The sequence below is a fragment of the Plecotus auritus genome, assembly GCF_963455305.1.
Source record: "Plecotus auritus genome assembly, chromosome: 1".
Lineage (NCBI taxonomy): Eukaryota > Metazoa > Chordata > Mammalia > Chiroptera > Vespertilionidae > Plecotus > Plecotus auritus.
Genome location: NC_137770.1, coordinates 21178585 through 21202936, shown reverse-complemented (window position 1 = coordinate 21202936; position 24352 = coordinate 21178585). Strand labels below are relative to the sequence as shown.

At 39.1% G+C, this 24352-nt stretch overlaps 1 protein-coding gene across 1 annotated transcript in view; it reads right to left on the bottom strand.

The window, feature by feature from the left end:
* CEP128 (centrosomal protein 128) overlaps positions 1-24352 on the bottom strand; it is a 384557-nt gene that overhangs the window by 22100 nt on the left and 338105 nt on the right. The gene's annotated exons all lie outside the window — the stretch shown is intronic.

Below are 24352 nucleotides of genomic sequence, written 5' to 3'. Positions count from 1 at the left end.
AGCTTAAATCATAGAATAATCCTGAGACTAGAGGCTGTATCATATGCATTTCTCTATTTTTATTTTGTTAATCCTCAACTGGGGATATTTTTTCCATTGATATTTTTTTTAGAGAGAATGGAAGCGAGGGGAGAAACATCTATGTGAGAGAGACACATTGATTGGTTGCCTCCTGCATGTGCCCAGACTGGGGCTTAGAATGAACCTGCAACCCACATACATGTCCTTGACTAGGAATCAAATCCGTGACTCTTGATTGTGCAGACTGACACTCTACCACTGAGCCATACCAGTCAGGGCGCATATCTATATTTGTAGCCCTGTCACAGGGCCAGCACATAATAGGTAAGCAATAGATACTAGCTTTTAAATTTAAAATTAAATCAAATACAAGTCCCTGGTGCACGAGAAGTGGAAGATATTACGAGGACCTAGACATGAGTTTGCATAGTGTTGTTGAGAAGTTAGTGGCCACCTTTATTCCATGTGCCCTCCCACATTTCCCATGTGAATGCTTCTGAACACTGCACAATGACATGTGTCACCTCTGGTATGAGACAATTAAGAGCCTGTGTGCTGGGCTCTTCCATCCTAGTCTTTGCCATGAGATCCTCGGAGGCCTCATGCTCCAGATGGCATCGCTGCAAGATAGAGGAGAGCTCTCAGCCATTCTGGACTTCATAGGAGTGAGACGTCAAACTTTATTAAGCCATGAGATGTCAGGGACTGTTAGACACCAATGCATAGCACAGCATCAATTATTGCAAATCACACCTATAATATCATAATTCAATTGTAGACTAATCAGGTAGTCACTGGCTTTGGGAGGTGGGGGGGGAGAGTGGAGGTTCCAAATTATGAGTATATGAAGGTTTTCTCCCTCAGGGGAAGTTCAGTTTTTCTGAAACTAGAGAAGATTAGGAACTGGTGTTCTCATTGCTTCGCATACCCACGTTCACTTAATATTCCTATTTTAAATCTCCTATTACTCTCCAATGCTATTCTCTGGCTTCATCTTCAACCCAAAGTTTCTCCAGGGAATACTCCTATGTCTCTGCAGGGTTTGTGGTGGGGCCAGGAGGGAGACAGAGAGTTAAAGATCAAACTCTTCCTTGCAGATACTTCCAATGTACTCCTTTTCCTCCTGTACCTCCAATTCAAAAGCCTTTGTGGAATTCTGCATGGTGATGATATTGGCTTTCCAATGCTGTCCCCTTGACAGGCATTTGCGTTTCAACTTCTGTGTTCTGAGTCACTTGACCATTTTGCTTTCCATGTTCTTCGACTCAAGTTACCAATGTCTTCTAGTTATCCGTGTGTTAATCAGGGTTTCTATTTCTTCATATTCTTATTTTTTTCTAATGTTATTCTTTGAGAGAAAGGCACAAACACTGGTACTTCACCACTTTGAAATTGGAAGTCATATGCTGTTTCTTTAAGTTCCGAATATTTTCTTTTTCAAGTTCCACATAAAGTATTCAGGATTTTGCTCCTCCTGCTCAACATTATATTCACTTCTTCATGTGTAGGAAAGATTCATCAAATAGCATGTTTCTTAACACAGGCCCCAACACAGAGTTTTAGGAGAGCAAGGAGTCTTAGCCACCATCGATACTATATGCATATAAATAGTAAAACTATAAATTTCCTCAAGAAGTATCGTGGCCCTTGCACAATATAATATAAATCAATGCCATGTAATTTAAAGCAAAATTTTAGGCCTTGAATAAAATTTTCATAAACAATTATTCCAACAGACTTGTGGTTTTAAAATTTTATTTCCCTTTATTTATCCCATAATTTTTCACATTCAGAAATGAGCCTCTGAATCTGGATTAAATGCTAAATTCATTTTGTTATTAAAATAAGGAAATGATCTTTTTCCTTACTGTAAAATCAAACATGTTATGCATATAGTTTTGCTTAAAAATTTCAGTCAACCAAGTTACTGCATCCACACAAAAATGATGATACTAACACCCTCTTTTCTTTTTTGTAACATTTAGCACTAGTACAGCACACTACCTGCCCACAGAGTGGCTTCAATACATTTTGGCTGAATATAGACAAAGGCAGAGTTACTATGTTCTATACAAACCACTGAACCTTGGCCTCTTTATTAAAAATCCAAAAGCAAAAGTTTGCTATTGCATTTCTTTTCTCTAGTACAAGGACAAGATCAGGTGATAGAAACAACAGTGAAGTTCAGAAATCCTGTCTATTAGGCCCTGTGGCTCTTGCACCAAACTCTGTGGAGTTGAGCAGTTTAGACTGGTCCATAGCACATTTTTCTGTAGTCCTCCATTTGTTTCAGATTACTGGGAAATTAAATAATATAGCATAACAACACAAATAGCAGCAATTAGGAATAAGAATGGGTTTTCACTGCTATTCTTAGATTCTTGTTTCTTGTAGACAAAGCTCAAGAAACAGATTTAACCATAGGAACATTTTAGTAAATACACTTCTTTTTGTAAAATTGCACATGTGTATTTTCTTATGAATGTATAACAACTGCCATTTTCTTATAGTGCTGTTGGAATAAAGTGTTTTGAGGTTTAGATGACAAAGAAAGAAGATGCTGTCTATATTTTTATTTTAAAGTAAGCGTGTGCATTTTTTGGCACTACACAGATATTAAATAAACAAGGCTATGGAGCAGTTTATTTGGGTTCAAAAATGCAATTCTATTTCATTTGGAAAGAGATCCACTGCAAAATTTTCTTGACAAATGGCTGAAAGATGGTAAGAGGACCTGAGTAAACAAGTTTCAAGGAGAGGAAGGGTGAGATCATAAAAAGGAGAGACTGTCTGACTTTTTGCTGCGGCGACTGTGTCCAGCACAGCTGCACTGGCTTCATAGGGCCTTCTTCTCATCCAAGCTGCGTAAGACACTCACTGGGACCAAGCTCAACGGTAGCAGAGAACAGGGTGGCAAAGCCATTTTGTTGATGTATATTCTTCAAAGAGGCCCAATGCTCAAAGGTGTGTGGATTTCTTGGACTACTAGAAAAACCTTCTATTTCTAGAGGGAACTCTATAAGAGAGGGCTAAAGATCAGACACCCACTTAGAAGTGTTTATGTGCATCTTGGGGTAAGAGGTGATAAGGCTTATTAAATTAAAATACCACCTAATGTGGCAATATAACATCACTGCCTATATGTGAGCTAAAATACAGAAGAAGTTTTGTCAACAAATTATATTTTGTTGTTCTGCAACACGATTCTAGACATTCTTTAAAAAGCAAAAATTTGTAAAATTTGAGGATAGCATATCTTCATTGGAAAATTTGGTAAAGAAGGCTTTTGGGGTATTTTCACTCATTCAAAATAATCTTTTTTTTCTGTAATCCTCACTTGAGGATATTTTTCTCTTGATCTTTTAGAGAGACTGGAAGAGAGAGGGAAAGACAGAGAGAAACATCAATGTGAGAGAAACACATCGATTGGACATGCCCTGACCAGGGTCTGGGCTGGGAAGGATCCTGCAACCAAGGTATGTGCCCTTGACCAGAATCGAACCCAGGACCATTTGGTATGGAGGCTGACGCTCTATCCACTGAGCCAAACTGGCTAGGGCCAAAATAATTTTTTAAGTTATTAACTACATGAAATCTACAGAATCTGCCATTCCAGATTATTGCTTTCTTATTTTTTAGATATAACCAAATTATGTTATAGCCAACCCATGACCTTATTGCTAGCTTAATTTGGGGATTTTTTTTAAAGGAATAAGTTGAAGGAGAAAGGAGCACAGAGGGAATAAAGAATCATATCTCTTCTCCATGAAATACTTGAGATTCCCTCTTTAAATATTTTTCTTGCCACCCCCTGACATAAGAGAAAAATAACATACCAAGAAAAATGAGGACCAGCTTAGTGTTCTCTGCATGCTGAACAATGAATTAGACCCTTACAACTGGTCTACCCAGAGGAGTGTCTTGAGATCCACAATCTAATTTCTGTTAAAGCCATCACATAAATGTCTTAAAACTGAAAATAAAATATACTGACAAAGCAAAGAAATTTAAGAACATTTGCCCTCAAAATGTGATTATCTATACTAATAAAAGGGTAATATGCTAATTAGACTGGGTCGACCAGACATCTTCTGGACATCTGACTTCCTTCTGGACAAAGCCATGGTGGCGGGGCCGAGGCAGAGGCATTTAGGGGCAATCAGGCTGGCAGGGGAGGAAGCAGTTAGGGGCGATCAGGCCGGCAGGGGAGCAAGCAGTTAGGGGCAAGATTAGGTCAGCTCGGGGGAGCAAGCAGTTAGGGGGCAATCAGGCAGACAGGGGAGAGCAGTTAGGGGGTGATCAGGCCAGCAGGGGAGGGCAGTTAGGGGGCAATCAGGCCGGCAGGGGAGGGCAGTTGGGGGGGTGATCAGGCTGGCAGGGCAGGGCAATTGGGAGTGATCAGGCCAGCAGGCAGAGGCAGTTAGGGGCGATCAGGCAGGCAGGCAGGCAGGCGAGCAGTTAGAAGCCAGTGGTCCTGGATTGTGAGGGGGATGTCCCAAATTGGAGAGGGTGCAGGTTGGGCTGAGGGATACCCCCTGCCCATGCACGAATTTCATGCACCAGGCCTCTAGTCTGTTAATAATAGGCAAACAGTATAAGCGGGATTTCCTGGAAGAGAGTGAGTTTAGCAATGCCTACTAAGGTGGCAAGTTAAAGAAACTAAGCTTCTGGATTTACTGGTCCCAGACATGTGTTCCAAGCTGGCCAAGGAACAGTGGTGAGTGGAAAGTATGCTGAGCTGGAAATGAGCATACCTGCTCGTGGATATGCACAATCTCTTAATTACACAAATTAAAAGTAATGTTATGAACTTGCAGTTCCAGTAACGTCCCTTACTTGCATTTTGTTGTTTGGGAAATATCACTTTTCCCTTCCTTTCTAAGCTTCAGCCTTATTCACTCAGTCACAAAATGGGGATAAGTCACGATTCCACACCCACAGGATAGCTGTTATATCAAATAAGCACGTGAATGTGAAAGTGCTCTTAAAACTGGCAAGTAATTTCCAAATAACAGGTATTAAAAGTGCACTGAGTCTGTAAGGTACCATCAACTCTAGTAACTCAAATACAGAAGCCAGGTCAGTGACAATCTAAAATTATAGCTAATAAAGATTAGTTAACAGAGTATAAAGCAGAAACAGGGCAAACTTAATTAATACTATATCCAATATTTAGAAACATTCACTGTTTTACAGACATCATCCAAAACATAAAAGTCACAAGTGTAATGGCACATAAATTACTTTTGTAGATTCTGTGCCCTCAGTGGAGACTCTTCCCTCTCTGAGTCTCCTTATCTGGTGAAAACTACTCCCCACCTCCACAATATTATGAGCATTTTCAAGCATATAGGAAATCTGAAAGAAATTTACAGAGATGACCTGTATATCTACCACCTAGATCCTACTATTAACATTTTGTTATATTTGTTTTATCACACATTAATCCATCTATCTATCCCCATACCAATACATTAACACAACCTATTTTTTATACATTAGTACACTTTCCCCTAAATACTTCAGCATGCATATAATTAACCCCACTTGAATATTTATTTTTAAATGTAAATATTACATCTACTGAAACATGTCAAATCTTAAGTGACTGGTTAACTTTACTATCTTTCAGTGAAGGCAAAAGTCAAACGCACTTGCCCATTGCATCATGAGCCTTGTGTGACCTTGAACAGAGTGCTAATGTACACTTCTTTGTGTGACTATTTGACTACTGTTTGCTTTGACACCGGGTGGTGAGTATCATGGGGTTGGGGCATATCTGTCTCACTCACCAGTGTATCCCCAGCACTTCACACAGTTCCTCCATAAAGAGGTATTGCTTCTTGACGAATGCATGTGTCTTACTCAATAAAGGGAAGAGTTTCATTCCTTTGTCCAATCTGCAAACATTTACTAATGCCTACTCTATACATGGCACTGTTCTAGAAGTGAGCTGAGGACAAAGATGCATGGGAAAGATCCTAGAGAGTCTTTTAGGCCACACGAAAGATTTTGTATTTAGTTCCAGACAGGCTGGGGAGCTGTTGAGCAGCAGAAACTGAGACCCACCTCAGAGTGCCATTTGGGTGGAGGTCCAGGAGAAATTTATTGGGAGAATGTACTGAACCTCCAGAAGGCCAATGGTGCTTTACCAAAACTTCTTGATTTATCCCAAATCCTCTTACATCTCAAGAACATGCATAACATTAGATTATTTAAATTAATCAAATAATATTTTTATTTGTAATAGAAAGTCTTCTTTTTGCGGACAGGCAGCAAGATATAGTGAAAAAGATCAGTGGTTAGAAATCAGGAGTTACCATGTTATATCGCTCAGCTTTTCCATAACCAGTATGAACCTGGGGATATCATTTAACCCATGGGCTTTCCAAATCAGGAGAAGGGAAAAGCAGGATCTAAAGATCTCTAAGACTCCTTCTAGTTTAGCTTTAGTCCACTATAGCTTTACCTTCTTTCCAAATCAGATTGGATCTGGTTTTTAAGCTTAAAAATTTGGAAAGAGGGCAAAAAAATTATTTTATAGAGAGGAAATAAAATAACGAGGAAACCATATGTGGGGTTCTAGAGATTAATATTTACCGAAGAACATCAGTGGGGTAGGAAACCTTCACCCTTCAGTGGCAGAAAGCAAAACAAATGATTGCATAAGGAAACCAGGAAGGAAGACATTCTTGTTTTCTTGGGTATTTGCCCATCAAATTACCAACTCCAAATAATATTTGTCATTTTGTATTTTGAGAACACTCACTTCCAAAAGCAGACAGAGAATGTGCTTTTTCTCCCCCTCTCCACACTTTATAACTGTCCTAAAATAATTAAGATTTTACAGTTTTTCCCTAAATACTGCTTGCTAATTAGCTTCAGTTCTATTACCATAAATGTTATTCCATACTTTTGCTGTTCTTCTCAAAGCTTCTGTGCCATTGTTACCTGGCACATGAAGATCCATATATCTAGAATGTTCTCTATACACTTTGTAGTTCAGTTCACCGATGTTCCCTGTGCAAGACCTGGCTTGGTAACCACCTCCTCTAACAGGACAGTTAAGTGCATGGGCTCCTGAGCCAGCAGGCATGAGTTGAATCACCTACTGGCTGTGTCCCTAAAGAAATTCCTGGACACCTCTGCAGTGGGACTCAGTTTCCTCATCTGTAAGTAAAAATTATAATAATACCCATAGTGCAGAATTATTGCAAGGATCACATATACTAATACATGTAAAGTACTTAGAGCAGAGCGGGGCACCAGTAAAAAATGAACACTAGCTATGACTACAATGACAACAATAGTTATTGTTTTGTAAACTTCTCACCCATGTCCGGGTTAGGTGCCCATCCCCAATGCTTGCTATGTACATGCATATCTCCCATCACATGTGTAATCAATTCCCAACTGTGTGTTTACTTGTCCCTTTCAGTAGATAGTGAATTCCTTAGAAGTAGGACTATATTTTCCCCTATATTTCCAGCGCTGAGTACTTTGTATTATACGTAGTAGATTTTAATTTTATGAATGGAACCTTCTTAACATAAAGGTCAATAAAGACAGAGACGTTAGAAATATGAGAAGAAAAATACAGTAAAACCTCTATATAATGGACTAATTTGAGTGATGGAGTGTCTGGTATTTAATAAAGTGGGTTTTCTGAATACATATGTTTAAAAAATGACAAATTAGTTTGTTCACACTTTTGTAGACACATTTGTGTAAATAAAATTATGTATGAAAAGTTTAATTTCATAGAAAAGTTTTTTATATGTATTATAGTAATTTTTCATTTATATTGAAGGTCTAGTAAATGTGTGCATTTACCAGCCACCACGAGTAAGACAAATGCACACGGTGCGGGCGTGGCTTAGTGCACTTGGGAACATTGCTGACACAAGTTAAAACTGCTGGAGAAAATCACGCCAGGCAACAACAGAACCAATTACTGGGAGCAACGCGTTGTGATCACGTGCTAATCATTTGAGGAGCATTAATTACCAGCGGTGACCCTTGAATTTAAATATGTAGAGTAGACTATGGTTGTAGTTATGTAATATTTATGTCGGCGAAATTATGACAGCATTTTTTCCAACATATGGCCTATTCGCTAACATTTGTTAAAAATAACAGTGAGTTAATAATGAAAAAAATAACCTGTTAATTTAATTATAAGCAAATCTTGGTTAAAAGCATTTTAAAATTAACAGGATATTAATTTTCAATATGACATATAGACCGGGAATTTTGTCTGTTAAATCAAAAGTCTGTTAAAATGAGGTCTGCAAAATCAAGGGTTTACTGTATAGCACAGATTATTTTTAAAAGACAGAATTTAAAAACTGACTGATTTTGAGGACAGAGAATGCTTCTAAATAGACTCAAAATTTAAAGAAATAATAAAAAAAACTGGAAGAAAAATGAGGGACAGTAAAGTTGCATCAAATGGTCTAGACTAGTGGTCGGCAAACTGCGGCTCGTGAGCCACATGTGGCTTGTGAGCCGTGGTTTGCCACTCTGTTGACTAATGAGTTTGCCGACCACTGGTCGACAGTTAAAGAGACAAAGACGCGAAGAAAACCTTTTTGTGGACCTAATTTTTTTAAATTTCTTTATTGATTAAGTATTACATATGTGTCCTTATTCCCCCATTACCCCCCACCTCCCATTCATGCCCCCCCCACCTGTTGTCTGTGTCCATTGATTAGGCTTATATGCATGCATATAAGTCCTTTGGTTGATCTCTCCCCCTTACCCCCACTGTCCCCTACCTTCCCGGAGGTTTGACTTTCTGATTGATGTTTCTCTGTCTCTGGATCTATTTTTGTTCATCAGTTTATGTTGTTCATTATATTCCACAAAAGAGTGAGATCATATGATATTTATCTTTCTCTGCCTGGCTTATTTCACTTAGCATAATGCTCTCCATCTCCATCCATGTTGTTGCAAATGGTAAGAACTCCTTTTTACCACAGCGTAGTATTCCATTGTGTAGATGTACCACAGTTTTTTAATCCACTCATCTGCTGATGGGCACTTAGGCTGTTTCCAAATCTTAGCTATGGTGAATTGTGCTGCTATGAACATAGGGGTGCATATATCCTTTCTGATTCGTGTTTCTAGTTTCTTGGGATATATTCCTAGAAGTGGGATCACTGTGTCAAATGGGAGCTCCATTTTTAGTTTTTTGAGGAAACTCCATACTGTTTCTCCACAGTGGCTACACCAGTCTGCATTCCCACCAGCAGTGCACGAGGGTTCCTTTTCTCCACATCCTCGCCAGCACTTGTCATTTGTTGACTTGTTGATAATAGCCATTCTGACAGGTGTGAGATGTTACCGCATTATTGTTTTGATTTGCATCTCTCTGATGATTAGTGACTTTGAGCAGGTTTTCATATGTCTCTTGGCCTTCCTTCTGTCTGCTTTTGAAAAGTGTCTATTTAGATCAGTTCCCCATTTTTTGATTGGGTTGTTTATCTTATTTTTGTTAAGTTGCATGAGTTCCCTGTAAATGTTGGAGATTAAACCTTATCATTTATATCATTGGCAAATATGTTCTCCCATGCAGTGGGCTTTCTTGTTGTTTTATTGATGTTTTCCTTTGCTGTGCAAAAGCTTTTTATTTTGATGTAGTCCCATTTGTTTATTTTCTCTTTAGTTTCCAATGCCCTAGGAGTGGTATCAGTGAAGAAATTGCTTTGGCATGTGTCAGAGATTTTACTGCCTATGGGTTCCTCTAGTATTTTTATGGTTTCCCATTATATGTTTAAGTCCTTGGTCCATTTTGAGTTTATTTTTGTGTATGGTGTAAGTTGGTGGTTTAGTTTCATTTTTTTGCATGTATCTGTCCAATTTTCTCAACACCATTTATTGAAGAGACTGTCTTGACTCTATTGTATGTTCATGCCTTTGTCAAATATTAATTGAGCACAGTGATTTGGGTCAATTTCTGGGTTCTCTATTCTATTCCATTGATCTATATGTCTGTTCTTGTGCCAATACCAGGCAGTTTTGAGAAAAGTGGCTTTGTAATACAGCTTGATATCCGGTATTGAGATCCCACCTACTTTGTTCTTCTTTCTCAGGATTGCTGTGGCTATCCGGGGTCTTTTTTTATTCCAGATGAATTTTTGGGAAGTTCTTTCTAGGTCTGTGAAATATGCTGTTTTAATGGGAAGTGCACTGAATTTATAGATTGCTTTGGGTAGTATGGACATTTTGGTGATATTGATTCTACCAATCCATGAACATGGTATGTTCTTCCATCTGTTTACATCTTCCTCTATCTCTTTTTTCAGTGTCCTGTAGTTTTCCACGTATAGGTCTTTTACCTCCTTACTTAAGTTTATTCTTAGGTATCTTAATTTTTTTGGTGCAGTGGTAAATGGGATTGCTTTTTTAGTCTCTCTTTCTGTAGGTTAATTATTGGTGTATAGAAATGCCATAAATTTCTTGGCATTAATTTTGTATCCTGCTACATTGCCAAATTCACTTATTAAGTCTAATAATCTTTTGATGGAGTCTTTAGGGTTTTCTATGTACAGTATCATGTCATCTGCAAATAAGGACAGTTATACTTCTTCTTTTCCAATTTGGATGCTTTTTATTTCTTCTTCTTGTCTGATTGCAATGGCTAGTACTTCCAGCACTATGTTGAACAGGAGTGGTGAGAGTGGGCATCCCTTTTTTGTTCCTGTTCTTAGGGGAAATGGTTTTAGTTTTTGCCCATTGAGTATGATGTTGGCTGAGGGTTTTTCATATATGGCTTTTATTATATTGAGGTATGATCCTTCTATTCCCATCTTGCTGAGAGCTTTTATCAAGAAAGGGTGTTGGATTTTGTCAAAAGCTTTTTCTGCATCAATTGATATGATTATGTGATTTTTATCTCTCAATTTGTTTATGTGATGTATCACGTTTATTGATTTGCGAATATTGTACCATCCTTGCATCCCTAGGATAAATCCTACTTGGTCATGGTGTATGAGCTTTCTGATGTACTGCTGGATCCAATATCCTAGAATTTTGTTTAGGATTTTGGGATCTACGTTCATGAAGGATATTGGCCTATAATTCTCTTTCATTGTGTTGTCTTTATCTGGTTTTGGTATTAGGGTGATGCTGGCTTCATAGAAGGAGCTTGGAAGTGTTCCTTCCTCTTGAATTTTTTGGAATAGTCTGAGGAGGATAGGTTTTAGTTCTTCCTTGAATGTTTGGTAAAACTCCCCGGTGAAGCCATCTGGCCCCGGGCTTTTGTTTGCTGGAAGCTTTTTGATGACTGCTTCAATTTCTTCCATAGTTATCAGCCTATTGAGATTTTTAGTATCTTCCTGAGTAAGTTTTGGAAGGCTGTATTTTTCTAGGAAGGTGTCCATTTCCTCCAGGTTGTCTAGTTTGTTAGAATACAGTTTTTCATAGTATTTTTTTAATAATCCATTGTATTTCTGTGGGGTCTGTTATTTCTCCTCTTTCATTTCTGATTTTGTTTATTTGGGTCCTCTCTCTTTGCTTCTTGGTGAGCCTGGCAAGAGCTTCATCAATCTTGTTTATCCTTTCAAAGAACCAGCTCTTGGTTTCATTGATCTTTTGTATTGTTTTTTTGGTCTCTATGTCATTCATTTCTGCTCTAATCTTTATTATTTCCTTCCTTCTGCTCACTGTGGCCTTTTCTTGTTGCTCTCTCTCTAATTCTTTGAGTTGTTGAGTTATATGATTTATTACCATTTTTTCTTGTTTTTTTAGGTAGGCCTGTAGAGCTATAAACTTCCCTCTCAGGAGTGCTTTCATTGTGTCCCATAGAATTTGCATTGTTGTGGTTTTATTGTCATTAGTCTCCAGGATGTTTCTAATTTCTTCTTTGATCTCATTGGTAACCTAATCATTGTTTAATAGCATGCTATTCAGCTTCCAAGTGTTTGAATTTTGGGGAATGTTTTAATTGTAGTTTCTTTCTAATATTATGCCATTGTGGTTTTAGAAAATGCTTGATATGATTTCAATCTTTTTGAATTTGGGGAGACTTTGTTTGTGACCCAATATGTGGTCTATTTTTGAAAATGTCCCATGTGCACTTGAGAAGAACATATATTCCGTGGCTTTGGGGTGAAATGCTCTGAAGATGTCAATTAGGTCCATCTGATCTAGTGAGTCATTTAGAATTGCTGTTTCTTTGCTGATTTTTTTGTCTAGAGGATTTATCCAGTGATGTCAGTGGTGTATTAAAGTCCCCTACTATGATTGTATTGTTGTCGATCTCTCCCTTGATATCTTCCAGGAATTTTTTTTATGTATTTGGGTGCTCCTGCATTGGGTGCATATATGTTTATCAGGGTTATATCCTCTTGTTGTATCGATCCCTCTAGTATTATGAAGTGGCCTTCCTTATCTCTTGTTATGGCCTTTACTTTGAGGTCTATTTTGTCAGAAATAAGTATTGCTACCCCAGCTTTTTTTTCATTTCCATTTGCCTGAAAGATGTTTTTCCATCCCTTTACTTTCAGTCTGTATGAGTCCCTTTTTCTGAGGTGGGTCTCTTCTAGACAGCATATATATGGGTTGTGTTTTTTTATCCATTCAGCCACTCAATGTCTTTTGATTGGAGCATTTAGTCCGTTTATGTTTAAAGTTATTATTGAAAGGAACTTATTTGTAGCCATTTTTATTTTTTGGGTCTGTGTTCCTTCTTACCTTTTTATTTCTTCTTTTTACACCAGTCCCTTTAGCATTTCTTGCATTGCTGGCTTGGTAGTGATAAACTCACTCAGCATTTTTATGTCTGTGAAGCTCCTTATTTCCCCTTCAATTTTTAATGATAACCTTGCTGGATAGAGTATTCTTGTATTCAGTCCCTTGGTTTGTATCACTTTGTAAATTTCCTTCCATTCTTTTCTGGCCTGATGTGTTTCTGTTGAGAAATCATTTGATAATCTAATGGAAGCTCCCTTGTATGTAACTTTCTGTCTCTCTCTTGCAGCCTGTAAGATTCTCTCTTTGTCCTGAATATTTGCCATTGTAATTATGATGTGTCTTGGTGTGGGTCTTTTCGGGTTCATCCTGTTTGGGACTCTCTGTGCTTTTGTGACTTTTTTCTTTGCCACATCAGGAAAGTTTTCTGACATTATTTCTTCAAATAGTTCTTCTAACCCTTGTTCCTCTTCTTGTTGTTCTGGCACCCCTATTATTCATATGTTGCTTCGTTTCATGTTGTCCCATAGCTCCCTTAGGATCTCTTCCTGTATTTTAATTTTTTTCTCCAGTTGCAATTCAGTTTGGCTGTATTTTGCTTCCCTGTCTTCTAGTTCACTAATTCGGTCCTCTGCTTCACCTAGTCTACTGTTGAAACTTTCCATGGTGGTTTTTTTTTTTTTTGTTTGTTTGTTTGTTTGTTTTTTTACAGCAAAGGTAGAAATTTATTGAAAAACAAGTACAGACTCCCACATGGGAGAGGGAAAGAGTCCCACAGAACTGACTCCCATGTAGGGAGGGGGAAACGGGTCCCCTCCATGGTGTTTTTTATTGCAGCTGTATCACTCTTCATTTCTTCTTAATTCTTACATAAGTTCTTGATTTTTTTCATCCATTTCTTCTTGATTCTTATATAAAGTGTTGATTTTTTCTTCCATCCGGTTTATGAACTCTATGACCCTTATTCTGAATTCTTTTTCTGACATATTGCATGCCTGTTTCACTTAGCTGCTTTTCTGGCGTTTCCTCCTTTTCTTTCCTTTGGGGGTATCATTGTCTACCCATTTTTGGTCTCACCGACTGATCTAGATGTCAAGCTGTGCAGGGGCTGCTCCTTGTGTGGCAGTGGCTTCTCTGGCTGTGGTTACTCTTCAGGCGGTTACAGTAGCAGCTGCTTCTCAGTTGGCAGCGGCTCCTCTGGTGGGTGCTGTTCGCAGCAGTGGTGCCTCCTCTGGCTGGTGGGAGAGGCTGCTCGTGTAGCTGCTGTTCTTTGGATGGGGGTGGGCTGATTATGAGGTTGCTGCTCCTCAGATGGGGACGGGTTGCTCATGTCCATTGCTCCTTGGATGGGAGCCAGCTGCTCACGTGGCTGCTGCTCCTCGGGGGGCGGACTGCTTGCGTGGCTGTTCTTTAGATGGGGGCTGGCTGTGTGCTGCTGCTGTTCCTCAGATGGGACAGGCTACTCGTGATGCCGCTGCTCCTTGAACAGGGGCAGGTTGCTTGCAGGGCTGCTGCTCCTTGTACGGGTGAGGGTTGCTCGTGCAGCTGCTTATCCTTGGACGGGGGCAGTCTGCTGATGCAGCCGCTGCTCTTTGCATGGGAGTGAGCTGCTCGTGCTGTTGATGCTCCTCAGACAGGGACGGGCCGCTCACCTGACTCCTTCTCGTCGAACAGGTGCAGGCTGTGTGTGGGTGCTGCTCCTTGGACCAGTGCAGACTGCACAGGGCTGCTTCTCCTTGGACATGGACGGTCTGCTTATGTGGCTGCTACTCCTCAGATGGGGGGAGGCTGCTCGTGTGGCTGCTGCTCCTCAGAAGCAGGTGGGCTGCTCACACAGCTGCTGCTCCTCGGATGTGGGCAGGTGGCTCACACAACTGCTGTTCCTCGGATGGGGGCAGCCAGTTCATGCGACTTCTGCTCCTCGGAAAGGGACGTCTACTCACACAGCTGCTGCTCCTTGGAAGGGGGCGGGCTGCTTTCACAGCTGCTGCTCCTTGGAAGGTGGCTGGCTGCTCATACGGCACAGCTGCTGCTCTTCAGACAGGTGCTGGGTGTGGGCTGCGCACAGCTGCTGCTCCTCAGAGGGGGGCCGGCTGCGTGGGGCTGCCGCTCCTCAGTAGTGGGTGGGCTGCTCAAGCGGCTGCTGCTCCTCAGATGGGGCGAGCTGCTCGCATGGTTGCTGCTCCTCAGACGGGGGAACTGGCCACTCACACAGCTGCTGCTCCTTGGACAGGGGAAGGCCACGTGATGCTGCTGCTCTTAGGCCTGTGGCGGGTTGTTTGCGGAGCTGCTGCTCCTTGGACAGGAGCGGGCTGCTCACATGTCTGCTGTTCACATGGTTGCAGTGCCCTGGGCTAAAGAATTGGGCTGGTCAGAGGGGAGCCTGCTTCCGAACTCACAGGAGCCTGTGCCCAGGGTGGCTGGAGCTTCATTGACCATGGGATCACTGCCTAGATAGCATGTCCCTGGCAGGGGTGGCTGTAGAGTCCCAGGTGTTATCTGAGGGCACTCTGGGTGGAGTTGAGGCTGGGAACCCGGTTACAGCAGCTCTCCCCTTCAAAAAGGCTAGGCCTCTAAGGACAAGCTGGCCTCCCTGTACTGTTTGCAAAGGTAGCAGAAGCTGCTTAGTTAGGCAAGCCTGATTAGCCTGCCCCTGAAGGTCCTGTGGGATCTAACTGTGCCTCACTCTCTCTCTCTCTCTCTCTCTCTCTCACACACACACACACACCCCACCTGACCACATGCTCCTCTTTTACTCCCTCACTCACTCATGCTCTTTCCCTCACTGCCGCATTCCTCCTGCCTCTATAGTTGCGTCTGGGGTATTATTGACCCGTTCGTAGATGGAGTTTCCTCACCAGGTGTCTGGTTATGTGGCTTGCTCTCAAGCCCCTTGGCCAGACAGGATAAAATTCACCTCAACAAGACATAACACAGAGGGAACTAAGCACAAATGTACACACGACGTACACACGACACAATAACCCCAATATAAGTGACCACCTGAACCAAGAGAGTTAGGGCAGAGAAAAGAGCACAAATGCTATCGAAGAGAGAGAAAAAAATAAGGGATAAAAGAAAAAGGAATAAAAATGAGCATATGCTCATTTTTATTCCTTTTGTTTATCTATTGGTTCTGTGGTGATATATATATATATATATATATATATATATATATATATATATATGCTCATCTTTATTCCTTTTGTTTATCTATTGGTTCTGTGGTGCCATATATATATATATATATATATATGCTCATTTTTATTCCTTTTGTTTATCTATTGGTTCTGTGGTGCCATATATATATATATATATATATATATATATATATATGCTCATATATATATATATGGCACCACAGAACCAATAGATAAACAAAAGGAATAAAAATGAGCATATATATATATATATATATATATATATATATATATCTATATATATGGCACCACAGAACTAATAGATAAACAAACAAAAAAAAAAAATACAAACACCACACACCCAGCAAAGAGGATTGGGGCAGAATCTGTAGAGGCTGAACTTATATAGTGAAAATAAGATTAAGAATTGGATGAATATGGGGAGGACCCCAATTTAGTATTGAGGAAATAGAAAGGGAATAAGTGGATGAGAAGAAAGAGAATGAGAAAAAAATAATAAATTTCCCCCAAAAATTGATTTCAAAAATGGTATAAAAAATTAAAAATAGCAAATAAAAAATAGTGATGGAAAAATAATGCGAAAAGAAATAGAAAGAAAAGCCACAAACAAAAACAGTAAAACAAAGAAGAAAAGAAGAAAAAAAGAAAAAGAAAGAAAAAAGGGATAATAAAAAAAAAATAAAAATAAAAGTGAAAAAGTGGAGTGTCATTCCTTTGGCTGGCTTATGATTCCAGTCATCTGTACTGTACTGTTTCTCAGTTTCCAGTTGCTGGGGCTAAAGATTTCTCTTTAGGCCAGTTCCTATGACCTCAGGGATTATTCAGATTCCTTTGTATTATTCAGGGTGGGATCTGGGTGTGGCTATATTGGTTGCTTGGAGTCTGGAGGGAGGTGCTATCTCTCAGGAGAAAATGGCGACCGGGGCTTAGATATGACTCAGCACCAGACTCACTACCACCTCTCCTGGACAGCCGCCTACTCTCCCCAGATTCCACAAGTCCACACCTTCTCCGCACCTCAGCCACGGGTAAGCGTCTGTATCCGAAGGGTCCTACGAACTAGCTTCAGTGGAGAAAGGCACAGGCCCCAGTGTGAGGAGGGACTGCGTCTCTGCAAGCTTCTCTCTTGCCGGCTCTGCGCGGTCCGGCCAGCCCTTCAGGGCTGCCTCTGAGCTCAGAACCAAAATCCAGACTCCAAGGTCCAAAATCCCCTACCTCCTGCAGTCCCGTGGTCCCTTTTTTTTCCACAGTCAGATGCTTTGCTTGTCCTCAGGGACACGGCTTGGTGCCCTGTAGTTTCTCCCTGACCCTCTGGGCACAGAGGTCTGGCAGACTCTCTTGCCTAGATCCTTGATTTCACCTTTATCCAGGGGACCTCTGCCCTTCCCAGCTTCAAACTGTCTCACCAGCTGCGTCTCCTTCGCCAATTTGGGCTGAATTCCACTTGTTTCAGCCGCTCACTCTATTTGCTCCGGAACAAGGCTCAGGACACGTCCGTCTATTCTGCTGCCATTTTGTCTCCTCTGTGGACCTAATTTGATAAAGCGGCAGAGTGTGATGTGAAGAGCAACCTGGTTCCTTCGGATGAGATGACAGGGGCTTAGCCAGGCTAGGCCATGATGGGGACAGGACAGAGGGCAGACATTGGAAATGTAATCATTTGCCAGATACTGCAAAGCCCTGGCCCCAAGGTGTCAAGACACATTCAAGTAAAGAATTCTATTTGCATCTTCCGTATTTAACATGGAACCGAGGGGCCCCGATACGGAACTCTGAAAAGGAATAATTGTTCTGGTGAGGTGGTGTCCAGGCTAATTTACTTAAAAGCACTTTGGTGAGGTGACCATAATTAATCTTCCCTGTTCTCAAAATAAAGGGTTGTTTTCTTTTTCAGAGTTGCTCTGTGTTCTCGAGGAGAATGACAGAACAAAGTGATCATTTTCCATTGCTCCACACACAGCATTTGGATGCTGAAAGCGCATGTGAACAGTTAATCCCCCCACATGGAAGAGTTTCTGGTGACAGACAGATCAGATCTAAATAGAAGTCAGGTGAGGGATTTTATTTTTATCATTGTGGCTTTGAGACTTAATTCAAAAATAACTGAGATCAACTCTGCCTATACTTTTAAAGTTTGCTTTCATAATTAATCCTTTTTTGAACACTTAGAAACACTATTTTGGATTCTGTACAAAGAATTTTCCTGCCCGACTGCTGCCAAAGTAGTGACTGTCCCGAATAGTTTAAAGCCATCAAAAATTCAACTCTACTATCTCTTAAGGAATCCCAAGAACCAATAATTTGAAGTTACAGCAATGCATTTTGGTAGACAGCTCACTAAAGGTGAACTCTAAGTAGGTGGAGATGTTCTGCTAAGGGATGTCCTGATGGCTGAACAGAAGGGCAAGAGGGGACATGTGCAAATGTATAGATAGATAGATAGATAGATAGATAGATAGATAGATAGATAGATAATTTAAATATATATTTAAATAAGAGCAAATGCATATATACGTGTATGTGTGAGCCAGTTTCTGACTGCTTAGCCATTGGCTGTGAAAGATGGAGTAGGAAAGCAATGGGCAAAATCCAGCTGACAGTATTATTTAGTGAGCAAATTCACCTGACATTTGCCACAACTGACTGTTTTCCTGAAACTTTGATTGCTAGAAAGTTTCCATCTTCTTTTTTTCTAAATGAAAGCTATGCATTCATTCAGTTGGATAACAATGGCGCTTTGTGCCTTGGTGGTTAATATAAAAAGGAGTTGGTCTTGCCAAAACAATTTGAAATTTTGCACTGAGGCTCCCCTGCTCCCTGACTCACTTCATTTTAACATACTCAACTAAAACAAACAGTTCTGTAGCCTTTACTAGACACATTTTAAAAAATACGTAGCCAAAAACATATGACTTTGGACATTTAAAATACGTTATGAGAACTAGAAAATATGCACTACTCTGGAAATTAGTCAGAACTACACGGCACTTATTATACAGAAACTGGATAGATATTCAGTCTTTCCTTTATCCAACAAGCACTTAGTAAGCACCTGCTATGTATAAATCAAACTATAATATCACTATATCAGACTTCATTCTGCTCAAGCTAACCAGATTGAAATCAAACATATTCTTTTGGTTCCTGAATGGAAATAAATTATTAGGGCAACAGCAAGAGATGTGTATATTATATTCCATTTTTTCATTAACTGTTTTCTCACCCCAGTTAATTGGAAAATTTTAAATATGGGGATTATGCCTTGCTGTTCTTTGTATCTATGGTATTAACACATAATAAATAAATAAATATTTATTGTATTTGGTGCTACAATTGCTTCACGGTCATCTAGTAGTTCTATACATGACATGCTATTTTAAAAATTTGCTAATGTGAAAGATCAGATAATTTGCATTTGATTTAAGAATAATCCCATATGCTGTTAAGTGAATCTGCGTGTGTAAATTCTGGGATACACTGTAAATGAGATAATGACATTACAATAATAAGATTAAATTATGTAAGGACTTCTGCTCCCCACATTTTCATAGGATATTCTAGGATAAAACACCCATGAGAAGTATCAATGAGAAAGACTAAATTTGAAGTATTTTATATTGCTTTCCCTGCCATCTCCTTCCCCACCCCCCCTCCCCCACCAAACTTCAGTTGGAGACCAGAGGGGAGAGCTTTGCTCTATATTATTTCTAAGAAGGTACAGATATAGGTATATATCTCAAAGTCATTCAGAGCCCTACTTGAAGCATATATGCTCTCTCCCTCTCAAACTTAGAGGAAATCCAGTGCTTTAAAGAACTTCCTGGAGATGCAAACAAGATGGCTATAGATAGTGAAAACTGGGTCTATCAAATGTACCATAATATCACTTGAAGTTCATTGTAACTTGCACACTGTGAGGACCACAGGAGATTCATTTGTAACAAAAACAAATAAACAACTTAAAACAAAAAGGTGGGAATACAGAAGGGCAGTTTGCTCCCAGATCCTGGACCACAACAATGTACTTTTGCTTAATTTTTAGTATATCGGGAAAATTAGTAGTCACCATTTACTAGTATTATTCTGTTCCAAGTTTTTAAACAAATAATTTAGCTGCTGATAAATAATTTGGAGAAAATAGAGTAAAAAATAACTTTATTGGACATTTTAATGAGAATTGAAGCATATTACACATTCTCCTGGTTTGAAAGTATGACTGCTATGGACCACTGAATAACCATCATTCACAATCCTGGAAAACACCATTTTCCAAATCCTGATTCCAGATTTCAAACGTGTTTCTAATGAGTTCCAGTTTATTATCACTTCACTTCTGGTTCATTCTTCTTGCACATGCATCTTCAAAACACAGTGTTTCTAAAACTGTGACAGCTCCTAATATTTTTAAATTGATAAGGCCATCTTCTTTATTGAATAATTATTTTTCATTTTCAGATTTCTAAGCATGAGTGATCCAATGAAAATTTTCATCGCTATATCATCTTTTCTTTCCAATCACATTTTTATAAATTTGATTTTAATATTTGCCCACTTAGAAACCATATGAAGTTAATCTTGGTGCACAAACATAACAAAAGATGAACGAGTACTGTCACACATTCTTTTAGTAAAATGGGCTGGTTCAGGCTCTTGTTGCAAAATACTGCATGATGAAGTCCTTCTTGTTGAATAGCCAGCTGGATGAGAGTTTCCAATTTCCTTTTTGTCTTTAGAAATATAGTGTTCATCATTGTTTCTTGAGTTTGCAAAAATTCATCTAGGATATTATTTGAAGACTCATAAGCTGACTTTTTACTTATATAATCACTTTCACCATCATCATTTGTATCTAGGGTACCACTGTCTGTCTCTTTATATTCATCTTTTGATTCATCTAATAACTGTGAAATGTCTTTCTCTGTCAGTTTTCTTTTCTTCATCATTATGTGAGAAAATGAGAAATTCTGAATTTCAATATGAGTTCAATAAAAGTAATAATAATAATGGAAAAGATTTAAAGACTTCTTGAAAAAGAATATAATATTTTGTTGGAAGGTACTTCTCCATGGCATTGCTAGATGTCTTGTGATAGCTTTTGTCCCAGAATATTTGCTCAAGGATGTTTGTACAGCAAACAGACTTGGAAACTGGAGACAGTGTCTCCGTCTAGGGCAAGAGTTCGATAGGGTTTTCTATAGCAGCCTTTATAAAATCGGGGGTTGCATAAACCCAGGGCTCATCACATATAACACAAATTCACTGAGTGTGCACCACCACCTGGACCCACTTCCACATTGCGCCTACAGGACTTGGGGAGCAAAAGGAACCAATGCAAACATGTAGCTCATGGGGCCTGTTGTACTTTGAACAATAAAGTCTTTGTCTGGTGTCTTCTCCAGCATCCATGAAAGTGTGGTCAGCTAACTTGGTAACTTGCAAACAACGTAAAACCTCAGATTCTTGGTTTCTGATATACACTGGACAGCACACTAAGTAAACTGAAATATTATACCATAGTTCACTTATTGTAACATCCTTCTTTGTGGTTCTATTATTCCTTCATTTTCATATTATTTTAGTCTTTCTAGCAAAATTCAAAACAATTTATGGATAAAATAAAATAATTTCTAGAATTATAAAATAAGAAAATGTTTCAACATTAAGATCCATTATGCATCTTAGGTTTATAACAGGGTTCAACAGACCAATATGGATTTTGCAAGGCAGATGAGTGTTTTCCTATTTTAAAAAAGGAAAATTTCTCTTTGTTCTTTGAGAAATTAAAAAAAAAGAAATAAAAGTAAAAAATCAATTCTTACCAAAAGAAATAAAAGTCAAGGCTGGGTACAATTGAATCTAGTGGTATACCAAAGGTTAAACCACCCTGAAAAGCTCTTTCTTTGACTCTTCTCTTCGCTTCTCAGAACCCTCTTCATCTTTGTTGTGACGAATTTCTCCTCTCTCTGAGCCTTCCTAAACCACCTTTGTGGGTGTGATATGAAGTCTGAGAGTTCATGAAGTACTTTCCCTACACAGCCTTGCAAGAGGAACTATGCTCCACACTTTGTCCTTTGCATGGAGTAGTTGGTTGTCGCATGTTGAATGGAGAAATGAATAAAAGGTGTACATGTGAGGGGATTAACAAAAAGGTAATAAGAGCAGAAATGAGAAAGGAGAGATGAGGGAGTTGGGTAGTTTACATAATTTTAGTCGACATGCCAAAAGCAAATTGACAAAATTGCCAATTTATCCAATAAAGAACTTATTTACAAAACAACTTATTTGCTTTTGTCACTGTTCATGTAGTTTCCAAAGAAAGTTTTTACAAATTGGTAACTTCGTTAAAATAAGAGAATTAGTGAAGTGGCGAATTCATGACTGGGCAAATTTGCCTTCAAAGTAAGGTATACAAAATCTTAAGTTTTAATAAGATGCTAAAATTAAGTACCCTAGATTCTTGGAATTTAAGGAAAATGTTTGAGAAAGAATCTTACTACTGTTGTTTTGGTAGATTAGAAAAAAAAAATACCGGGGATAGAATACACAGTGGTATCAGCTGAAAAGACAAGAAATTCAGTGGAAATAAACAGCACCAAATTCAATAGACATGAAGGCAGAGTAATACCAGGCTCTACAGGGTGGACATTCTTAAAGGGCGCATAGAAGATGGCCGGATGCAGTGATTCTCAACCTTGCCTTCTCATTAGCATTATCTGAGAAGCTTTAAAAAATACTGGGATTTACCCCAGGTCATCTGAATCTGGGGGTGGGAATGTGTTGAATGAAAATTATTAGGATTATTAAATAAGGACTGTAAATCTAAATTTCTGAGAGCTGAACTTTGAAAAAAACGGAATTGAATTTTGGAGGTAAAATCTGTATAACATTGAGTGCCAAGATACATAACCAGCATCGCACAACTAGGATGAAAATTCAAATGTCCTGAGTAATGAGCCAAAACTTTCCAGTCTATATCGTGCTCTTGAGACTGGTGAAGGTGATGCATACATAAAGGAAGAATATTTTTAAAAATTAGGAAAGGACTTTTTGAACCACTATCTCATTTGGTCTTCTCAGCAACCTGTGAGTTAAACAAGACAAGCGTTGGACCCATTTTAGAGATAGCAGAAATTGGGCTCAGAGAGATTCGGTGAGTTTCCCATGTCAAAGTGCCAGGACTCACAACCAGGTCTGCTAACTCCCGGCCCACCACATCCAGATTATTCTCTAAGAAATCTGGAGTTCACCTGGCTTTTTCCTTACCCTCTCACTCAACTCCAACATGTCTTGGAACAAAAATACATTCTTCTTCAAGGAAAAACTAGTGTCTAAGAGGAGCTCTGAGGTATTACCAAGCAAAACAAGTTCTGAGAAATAAAGAATAAAGATGAAAACAGGAAGTACTCTGAAAAGACGTAAAGGGAGTACTTTATAGAATCCAAATGTTTTAAGTCAGTGAGTTATCTTTAATATGCTTCTATGGTTAACATCTGAGGACAATAAAACAAGCAAGTCAAAGATGTCCCACTGGCCTTTGCTGTGGATACAGGGAGAGAGTGAGATGCTAATAGAGAGACACATTGAAGAAGCTCTAGAAAATCATTTATGGAACACCGGCTATGCAAAATAATTAAGAACAGAGCCTAAAGAGAATAATGGGAAGGAAAGGGCTATTTTGATGGTTTAGCCTTTTACTCTTTGATGTTGAAATACAATGCAATTGGGGCAATGATAGGTTGAAATCATTTACTAATGTTAAATAATTAACATAAGACAACTTTGGATATTTATATTAACAGTGCTAATAGTGAAAATTTATATGCTCCCTAGCCTTTCATCTGAGATCAAAGTTTATTAAAAGCCCTTAAACTTTATAAACACTGTGTGAATGGAATTAGAGCTGGTATACAGATGCATGTTAAAAAACATAGACTGAAGTTTTTATTATCACTGAGCAAGCTCAAGACAGAACTGGTAAGGCAACCTAGGGACATGCCAACTCTCCAACATTCAAAATGAAGAAAACCAGATCAAAGTGGCTTTATGAAACTCCATTTACCATTGAGTTGAGGGCATGTTCTGACAATTCTGAATAGGGTCCAAGAATGTCAGTGTCCTATTTATGAGTCTACTTCTTGTCCTGCTAGAGGTAAATACAGAATCTGGTTGTTAATTATCTTCCTCTTCACTTTCTGTAATTCATTAGACACTTGTAAAGCGTTCCTGGCTTATGTCTTTATTACTCTCACCAGTCACAAGTGGAATATGTGGAATGAAAAGAACACTGTGCCACTAATAAAAAGAACACTATGTCTAATTGCACATCACACTTGACAACTAAAAAACTACTCCATTATTCTCACCTATCAGGTGATGGGTTTTCACATGAATCTCTAAGAATCCTTCAAATTGTAACATTACCTAAAACATGAGATCCATGGCAGCATGGACCTAATCTGCCATATGGCCTAGGACAC